The sequence below is a fragment of the Tenrec ecaudatus genome, chromosome 4, assembly GCF_050624435.1.
Source record: "Tenrec ecaudatus isolate mTenEca1 chromosome 4, mTenEca1.hap1, whole genome shotgun sequence".
NCBI classification, from domain to species: Eukaryota; Metazoa; Chordata; class Mammalia; order Afrosoricida; family Tenrecidae; genus Tenrec; species Tenrec ecaudatus.
The window spans coordinates 150,441,427-150,451,847 of NC_134533.1; the positions used below are offsets into that span (position 1 = coordinate 150,441,427).

Sequence of the window (10,421 nt, forward strand, 5' to 3'; positions counted from 1 at the left end):
ACATCAACCCAGTTCTCTGAGAAGACAATTATATTTTTCAACATGAAGAGTCCATTCCAGTTGGAACCTTGTGAAGTCTGCATCCAAAAGCCCAGTCAAATCCAGATAGGCCATCCATAAAGTCAGCAACAATATGCACCAGTTCACAGGCTCAAAAATCTCCATCTGGTCGGGTTCTGGTCAACTCAATGTGGCTGCCTCACTCAGCCTTCACAGGGTGCCCATTGGTCGCCTTGCCTTTAGCTCATGGGTTCTCACCAATACTCCACAAGCCTAGCACCCTAGTGCTAGGTCATGAACTTTAGACCAGTCAACCCGCTCTCGTCTTCTCCCTTTTTTTTCCTGTAAACCAAGTCCACAGGTGTCAGTAGCTAAACTCAACCCATCTCTTTATTGCTGCATTTCTCCCACTTCCATGCAACAAGTAGATCCATGTGGTCACCTAGCAAGTATTTCAGCCTGCTCACAGGCTCTCTTTAACATTTAGTCCCAGACAGGAGTTTTTCTGCATGGTTTAAATTTTTTCCAGCTTCTGACAAAGACCATTGGTTCCCGAGTACTCCAAAGCACTGGGTGGGGCATATCTTTTCAAAGCTTTTTTACAGGTATGGCCTAAATCCATCTAAAGATCAAATTTTAATGGCTGATTAAAGTAGGCTTACAAACTTTCTATCTTCATACTTCTCATATTTTTCCCAGAAACAACCGAGTAAATAGTGTGGCTTTATCTGACCTCAGGCTAGACAGAGAAAAACTACCATGAGGGAGAGGTCAAACAAACATCTACTCTCCATCTTAACATTTGTTTCTCCAGTACCATAATGTATTAGTTTGGGTACTTTAGAGAAAAAATCCACAAAAACTCATTTATAAAAGAGAGTTATATATAAAGGTTAAGTGTGCATCAAGAAAACATCTCAACCCAGTGCTACCTAAGCCCACAAGTCCAATATTAACCCATTAACCCATATGGCCGACACCAATCCACAATGTCCTCCTCCATCTCACAAAACGCACGCAATGATGCTGACTGCAGGAGGAAAGCCAAGTCAGTGAATGTGTAAGCATCTCAGCACTGGCAGGGGTCTCCACACAGCTGCTCCAGCACCCAGGACTTCATCGGGTAGGTCTACGTGCCTTCTCCTTGGGGGTATCTTGTAGGAAGTGAGCCTTGCCAGCTGAAGCACAGAACTGCTAAGGCAGCTACACCCTGGTGTGACCATCACAAAGCAAGAGACCTGAGAACTAGAAAGGTGAGGCTCACTGAGCCATTTATCCCTCTGCCTTTCAATTAACCCCACCTGTGTTTATCGGCCAGGTTGGCACAATAAAGTAAGTACTTCTGAAACCCAACAAGGCAGTTCTCCTCAGTCTCATGAGGTTGCTATCAGTTGATTTGATACAGTGGTTTGTTGATTTTTTTGTTGTTGTTGGGTGGAAGAGAGCTTTTAAGACAAAAGGAGAGTTTGGCCTGGCTTGAGTCCAAGCAAACGTCCCTAAAAATATGATCACTGTCTATCTTTAGTGTGCCTTTCAATTAAATTATGTGCTCCTTTCTCATAACTGCCTTTGGAAGCAGCCTGTCATCTCTAACAAGCTCCTCAGAATGCCTAATGCTTCATTAGTGAGTACTTCCATCATTCAATAAAGCTCACATTGATGAAGCACACCAGCCTATGGAATCATGAGTGTTGATGGGGTCACGTACCAGGCATCAAAGACCCTGAACAAAAAAAAATCATATCAATGTGAATGAGGGGAGTGCAGAGTGGAGACCCACAGCCCATCTCTAGACAATTGTACATCACCTTACAGAAGGGTTACAAGGAAGAGATGAGCCAGTCAGGGTACAGTATAGCTCTGATGAAACATACAACTTTCCTCTAGTTCTTTAATGCTCCGCCCCACACACGATCCCAATTCTAACTTACAAATCTGCCTAGACCAGACACTGTACATAGGTACAGATAAGATCTGGAAACATAGGGAATCCGGAACAGATAAACCCTCAAGACCATTCATGAGAGTAGGGATACCAGGAGGGGAAGTGGAAGGTGGGGAGAGAAAAAGGAAACAGATCACAATGATCTACATATAAACCCTTCCCTGGGGAAGGACAATAGAAAAGTGGGTGAAGGGAGACATTGATCAGTGTAATATATGAAAAAAATATAAATTATCATGGGTTCTTGCGGGAGGGAGGGTGGGGAAAGAAGGGGGGGGCGGGCGATGAGGAGCTGATACCCAGGGCTCAAGTAGGAAGAAAATATTTTGAAAATGATGATGGCAACAAATGTACAAAAGTGCTTGACACAATAGATGGACGGATGGATGGATGCATGGTGATAAGAGCTGTATGAGCCTCCAATAAAATGATTTTTAAAAGAAATTATCTGAATTCTTATGGTGTTCTTAAAACCACTTATATTCTGACTTCATCTCCAACTATCTAAAATGATTTCTTTTTCATTTTATGGAGTTGATTATCCTAATTGCCTAAATCCCAACTAAGTTATGAGAGTGAGCTGTATATTGCAAAGTCTGCGTGTTAAAATTAGTCTGAATGTATTTGCTTGTGAGAAAGCTGCTGTGTTGTTAAAGTAAACCAGCTGGGCACTCGGAGACAACCATGCCAACTGTCCAGATCCAGCACAATGCCTTCCGCCGCACCAGCTTTTTCCAGGACCCTTAGACAGGTACTGCTGTGAATTCAGAAAACTTCCAAACATGCCAGGGGTTCCAAGAGGGAGAAATTCTTCGTTGTTGGTTTTAGAAATGAAGGAGACCATGTGGCAAGGAGTATGAGCAGCCTCCACAGACTTTGTGAGGTCCCTGGATCTCAGCCATCATGAAAGCAGTGCTCTCAGGCATAAAACCACAAGGAACCAAATTCTGCCAATAACCCAAATAAGTTCACCAAAAGAATCCCCTCCTCCCCACTGACAGTTTGATTTAAGCATTTGAAATCCTCTGCAGAGGATCCACCCATGCCGTCACTGGAATTGTGGCCTGCCGAACTATAAGCTAATACTTCGGTACTCGTTTAAGACACTAAGCTTTTGCTATTGTGCTACACAGTCCTAGACAACTAAGCCCAGCTGTTAAAAAGTAATTAGCTCAGCCTGGGTAGGATGAGAATGATTTGGATAAATTAAATTTGAACTGGTCCTGGAAGTATGTGTTCTAACACTAGATAATGTGGCAAGGATACTCAGACTAGGAAGAATCGCTTCTCGGCCTTTTGGCTAAGATCAAGTGTAGACTAGGGAGAGAAATACAGACAATCACAAGCATGCCAAGTGTAACATACACATACCTACAACTACTGACCAATGTCATAGACATATACCAGGATGAAAATAAAAACATTAGAAATGGCTTTCTAAATAATAAATATATTAATAATATAAATATATAACAAGATTTAATAGTAAACTAAAAGAGCAATATGTGAAGATAAGTAAAATAATATTGCTATTGGGGTTCTATTTCACATATGCAGGGATTAATTCCAAACCAACCGTGTTTAAACATGCCACTGTAATTGGCATATGGATGCAGACAAGTTCTCTTACTAATATTCTTGTCGTAGTCTCATTCAGGTACCTTAAAAACCATCCTAACAAATCAATGACTTTTCAGGAATATGCTAGGTCAATTAAGTTTAAGGCAGAGAGGTCAGCTCAGAGGTTACGGCAACTGATTTCTATATTCCAAAAAGGGTAATCTTGATTATCTAGAAGAACTGAGGGTAATCAGAGGTCAGATTGTGAGGATTTGGGAAAATTGAAAACTGCATTAGTGTAAACAAGTCCAGGAAAGTTCTGTTGGGAATTTTTTTCTATCTAAACCATGTACATGCTCATTCGTATAGGAAACTTTACCCCATCCACCCTACAGCTCAGATCCTGCCCTGCAGAATTCATTTTGTTCCCCCAAAGCAAAGAACATTTTAAACATTTCTATGATTGAGTCCCTTGAGAATGTCATGGTATAAAAGACATAGTATAACTAGATCTCAGAATTATTCAACGGAGAGTATTGTTGGGAACCATCAAGTCAGTTTTAAACTGCAATGGTCCCATGCACAACAGAACAAAACAGCCCGGTCCTGTGTCATTCTCAAAACTGTTCTTATGGCTGAGCTCATTGTTGCAGCCACTATGCCAATTGATCTCGTTGAGGGACTTCCTCTTTTTCGCTGCTCCTCCACTTTATGATGTCCTGCTCCAGGGAATGGACTCTCCTGACAACATGTCCAAAGTGTACAAGAAGAAGTCCCTTGCCTTTAAGGGGCACTCTGGCCTTACTTCTTCCAAGACAGATGTGTTTGTTCTCTTGGAAGACCGTGATACTTTCAATATTCTCTGCCAGCACCACAATTCAAATGTACCGATTCTTCTTCAGTCTTTATCATTAAAAGTCTAACCTTTACATGCATATGGAGTGATTGAGAACACCACGGCTTGAGTCAGATGTGCGATAGACTTCAAAATCCCCTCCTTGCTTCCACACTTAAAAGAGGTCTTGTGCAACCGTGTCCAATGCAATGATTCTTTTGATCTTTTAACTGATGCTTCAGTGAGCATTGATTTGTAGATCCAAGAAAGACAGAATCCTTGGAAACTTCAATTGTTTCTCCATTTATCATGATGTTATCTCTTGGTCTAGCTGTGAGAACTTTGATTGTTTTTTGCATTGAGTTGTAAAACACACTGAAGGTGCAATCCTCGATCTTCATCCGCAAGTGCTCAAGTCCTCCTCATTTTCGGCAAGCAAGCTGATCGCCTGCATCGCCAGGATACTAAAAAGCCCCCCTACTATCCTTATGCCACATTCTTTTTCATATCATCCAGTTTCTCTGATTTGTTCAGCATAAAGATTAAATAAGTATGATGAGAGGAGATGATCCTAGCCCAAACCTTTCCTGATTTTAAACCTGCAGTGGTCCCTTGTTCTGTTCACATAACTGTCCCTTGATTCATATACAAGTTCCTAAAGAACACAAGGAAGTTCTCTTGAATTCCCATTGTTCTCAAGATTACCCATGGTTGATTATGATCCACGCTGTTGAATATAATGACATAGTAAATATAACATAAGTCATATCTTTTATTATATTCTCTGCTTTGAGTCAAGATTCCTCTAATATCAGCAATGGATTCTCTTGCTGCACGTCCTCTACTGAATCCAGTCGGAACCACTGGTGGTTCTGTCAATGTACTTCTGCAAACTTGTTGGATGATCTTCAACAAAATTTCATTTGCATGTAATATCAGTTATATTGTCCTACAATTTGAGCATTCTGTTGGGTAGCTTTTCTTTGGAATGAGTCCAAATATTGATCTCATCATTTTGCTAAGTAGCTATCTTCCAAATATCCTGGCATAGATGAGTGAGTGTTTCCAGTGCTTCATTAGTTTGTTGAAGCATTTTAACCGGTGTCCCCTCAATTCATGGAGCCTTGTTGTGGGCTCATGCTTTCAGTGCATCGTGAACTTTTTTCTTCAGTACCATTGGATGTTGCTCATCTCCTACCGCTTGAAATGGTGGAATCTCAACTGGTTATTTCCGGTAAAGTGACTCTGTGTATTCTCTCCATCTTCCTTGGAAGCTTCCTGTGTCATTCAATATTTTGTCCATAGACTCTTTAAATATTGAAAATCAGGGCTTGATTTTCCCCCTTTATTTATTTCAGTTAAGATATGCTGAGCAAGTTCTTCCACTTTGTTTTTTTTTTACTTTAGGTCTCTGCACATTTCATTATAATGCTTTACTTTGATTTCTCAAGCTTCCCTTTGAATTCATATTTTTTCCCATTTCCCTTAGCTATCCTATAATTAAGAGTAATTTTCAGAGTATTTTCTAACATCCACTTTGATCTTTTGTTGCATATCTTTCTAATGACTCATTGCTTTCTTCATGATCTTAATGGCCTCCCACAGTTTATCAGATCTGTCATTTGTATTTAATACGGCAAATCTATTCTTGAAATGTTCTCAAAATTCAGGCAAGATAGACTCAAAATAATCAATGAAGAGTAAAGAAATATAAAAACCACCTTCAGAGGTGTATTGATATAAGTGTAAAACATGTCAAGAAACAGTAGGTTCATATTTTTGATGTTTTATGCACAAAAATGTATGTTATTTGTTAGTGATCATTTCTGACCTATTTTGTATATTAGAAGAGTAGTAATACTTACCTGGCAGGGGAGATACCATGATCACAAAGGTGGTTTTCCCAGGGCGAGGCTTATCCATTGCACTCCGGAAGTGCTGACCCCTGCGATTTCCCCAAATGTGGGAAACTCGACTGCATAATTTGTGGTAGTGGGGACTGCATTCACGCTCTCCCCTGGGAAAAAAAAAAGAAGAGTAGTATGTCCATTACAGGAATGATACTGTTTACGAGTGAATATTTTGTTCAGAAGCTAACATTAATATTCAAAAAAATTAATACATAAAATCAATTGATAAAAGATAGCATTGCTTTTCTGATACAGTCAACATATCAACAGTCAAAGGTTATTTCATCACCATCACTATCATCATAGTAAATCACAATTAATGCTGGTTACTGAACTACATTTTATGTGCATGAATTCCTTATAGTTCTGTGAAACAGAAATAATCTGCCATATCTTACAGATGGGGGAATAAAAGTCTGAGAGCACATATATGCCTTTCACGTGGTCTGACCTGCATTCCTGATTCTTACAAGCAAACACCTTGACATAAAGTATTTGTAGAGCTTTCAACTTTTCATTCCTCCCTAAGTAAACATCAATCCACAGAGTATGTCCTCTCTCCTTTAAACATAGCTTTAGAAAATGCAGTACTTACTTTCAGGTAAGCAGTTTTTGAGTCTCATTAGAAAATAAACAAACGTTATTAGCTTTCTACACTAAACTCCACTAGAGCTAAGTCTAATCTACGTATTTGGTATGTTTAAGTGGTTGAGATCCCAAAGAGTTTGCAAATGGTGTGGGCGAGAGTCCTCCCAAATAGTGTCTGGTAGAGTCAAAATGAAGCACAGACCACTCCTCCTTTCCTAATCCCAACACAAATGTTCTCAGTTGTACACTATTGACATGTTCGAGCCAGTAGACTGCTATGGAAATTGTTTTGTACAATCTAGGATGTTTTGCAGCAGCCTGGTCTCTATCTCTGAAATTCTAGCCTGCACCCCGCCACCCGCTGCACACACGCCAGGTATAACTGCTCCAGTTGTCTCCAGGCATCACTGAATGTGCCCTGGAGCACAAATGGACTCCTGTCAAGATGACCACCCTACACAATTATTAGAACATGAATTTCAGCAAGTCTAGTTTTTATTTAGTGTACCTGATGGTGTCATTTCTAAAAAGAAAATGGCAAGTTTTGCAAATAGTTGGACCTGGCTGAATGTTTGTCTTGCTACATTATGTAAAGCTATGGACATTTATTAGTGATTTTTTGAATGGCCTTCATATGTACACCATACATTTTGGAGAGTATTTTTCTTTCTCTGATAATGTTTAATATTAAATATTTGCTGCTAATGATTTGTCCAGTTCTCCCATCTGTTTTTATTGGGGTCTTGATAAAACTCGCAAAGAACATCCATTAATCCTACTGTCGTATGACAGCTTCAGCCAGACTGAGAGTTCACCTGCCTGGGGGAAGAATTGAGTTGTCTCTTACTAGTAGCCCCACCTTAACATTCTCTTTGCTTTCACACCTTTCTAAGGGTTTTCATTAGCTGTTTGAGAGAAAGGGTTCCTTTGTAAAGTGAATCCCCCTGGTTAGAAAAGGAGGAATAATCTTCCATTTTGGAAAACTTGGGCACATGAAGAAATGGCCCACTGATAATGATGGTCAAGCTTCAGGATTAAGGGAAAGTTACATGAATTATGTGCTTCCTTTATATTTTGTTCAGTGATTCTATTTTTAAATATTTCTTGAAGGTAAAAAAAGAACAAATTCCAGTGAAAGTATTGCTGTCAATAAACTTCAGTTAACTAGTTATATAATAAATCATCTTTTAAAACATATTTCTATTCTGCTCATACTGCTACTGGGTTATCTACTCCGCATGTGCATGGAAACTGAGCAGTTCCTCATATCTGTGTGCCCACTAGTTTTCAATATCATAAGAAGCAAAAATAGTGCTCACGCCTGTGACCATGGCATTCTTGTCAACAGTCCTCCACTGCCTTATATACATCACGTCAGAGACGGATGTTATTAGTCCCTGAAAAAAAAATCTTCTGAAATGTAAGGAAACTATTTGATTCTATTATTTTCCCTGATGACTATTTAACATATGAAATTATGTTGAGCCTATCACCATCTTAAATATCAGGCGGAAACAAGTCATGATTTTGCTTTTTAACAATTAAAAATCATTTTTCTAATATTTCCTTTTCTTTCATAATATGTTTTTAAAAGGAACAGACTAATTCTCCATGGTCTGTTGTTTTCCTGAGGCTCAAATCCAGTAATATGAAGGAAATATATCACTCTTGTTGAGAACCCAGTTACTAAAATCTGTGTTTGTACTTAAAGGCTAAAATGGTGCATTCTGAGAAAGAATTAATTCAGTGTGGTAGTCAATTCAGGAAAAAGCAAGGAACTTGCTTTTCCTGTGGAACAATGGGAAGTTCAACTTTTGAATTCAAAAGGAACTGGCAGAAAGCCTCAAACATGTTTGTTTCACTTGGTCTGAACATCTCCCCATTAGGCACTCACTTGAAGACAAAATGAAATTTGTCTTAAAAAAAAAGTGACTTGAAGGTGTGATACAATTGAGGTTAAATTAGCTTTCTGTGCCATCAGCTTTCCAGATGTATGTGAAGATCATGGAATACACATTTGAAGTGTTTTCTGCTACTCCTTATCGGAACACATAATTCAAGGTGATACACACAGGGATGCTAGGTCTTTGTCCTACAGTGTTGGACTCACACAAACCCAGAGACTCCATAAAAGAAACTAACAATAGGCACCTGGGCAAATGTATTCATTTTCTCCCTCGCAGACATTCTATGTTTTGTAAATTATGACCCAAAGTTCTTGCAACTATTGCTTACAAAAGTTTAGTTGAAGATGCTCATTTACTTCATTAGAAAAAAGCCAAGTTCACCAAAAATTACTTTGAAAACTTCAGCTATAAAATCATAAAATGTGTTCACAGGGCACCTGGCAATTATATTCTCTTAACAAGTTGCATATTTAAAAGCAAAACATCTGCCTCGTGAATTTATAGATACATCAATTTCCCTATGTTTAATAAAATACGTAATACTCTAAGGAAAGGATCATTTGTTGCTTGATGTAGCAATATATATACATCTTAAAATTTTTATTATGATATGAAACATGTCTTTTAGCTCCAAATTATTCTTGGAGAATACACTCAATTAAAATGTTCTTATCTTGATGAGTCTGTTTCAACTTTTTATTCAGTAGACACTATAAAATTTTTCCCACTCATCTGCTAATTTTTCCTACTTTGGTGTCTACAGTGTTGCTGTGATACAGAGAGCGATACCACCTGCATATTAATACCAGGGGTGAATCTAAGAAACTTAGAAGTTGTCAAAATGAAAAGAGACATAAAAGTTGAAATCTTTGTCATTAGTGAGCTGAAAGGTTATAGGCCATTTTGAGTCAGATAATCATATGACTTACTATTCTTGGAATGACACCAAATTCAAAAAGAATGGTGTCACATTCATCTTGAAATACAATGTTATTTATAATAGGATAATAGCTATATACCTACAAGGAAGATCAATTAATTATCTTCAAACTTATAGACCAACCACTAAAGCCAGCATCAAAGAAACAAAAGAATTCTCCCAACCTCTTCAATAAAATTTTATAAAATTGATCAAACATGTAATCATATGCATTAAGAATGACTGGTGATTGAAATGTGAAAGTTAGAAGCTTAGAGGAAGGATCATTAGTTGAAGCTGGAAACAGCATTACAGAATTTCATGAGACTATTGCAAATATATGTTTAACAACATAAACAGAGACTGCACATGTGTATCTTGTCAAATAGAAAATTAAAAAATCAAATTGAGTACATCTATGAAAGAGATGATGGAAAAGTTTAGCCAAAACAAGGTCAAGAGCTGATTGTGAATCAAACCAACAATTGTTCTTATGCAAATTCAGGTTAAAGCTGCATAAAATTAAATCAAGTTGATAAGAGCCAAAACATGGCCTGTACATGTCTCATCTGAATTTAGAGACCACATCAAAAACAGATTTGACACATTTAACAACAATGATTAAAGACCAGATGAGTGGTGGGATGACATCAAAAACTTCATACCTCCAAAAAGCAAAAGGTCATTTAAAAGACAGAGAAGAAATAAAAGACCAAAGTGGATGTTAGAAGAGATTCTGAAATTTGTTCTTGAATAT

General features: G+C 38.2%; 1 non-coding gene across 1 annotated transcript; it reads left to right on the plus strand.

Moving 5' to 3' along the window:
* The first annotated feature begins 6,197 nt into the window (after positions 1–6,197).
* Positions 6,198–6,360, plus strand: LOC142447596 (U1 spliceosomal RNA). The gene has a single exon (XR_012784269.1). It is a non-coding gene; the product is annotated as a U1 spliceosomal RNA (small nuclear RNA).
* Positions 6,361–10,421: the final 4,061 nt, after the last annotated feature.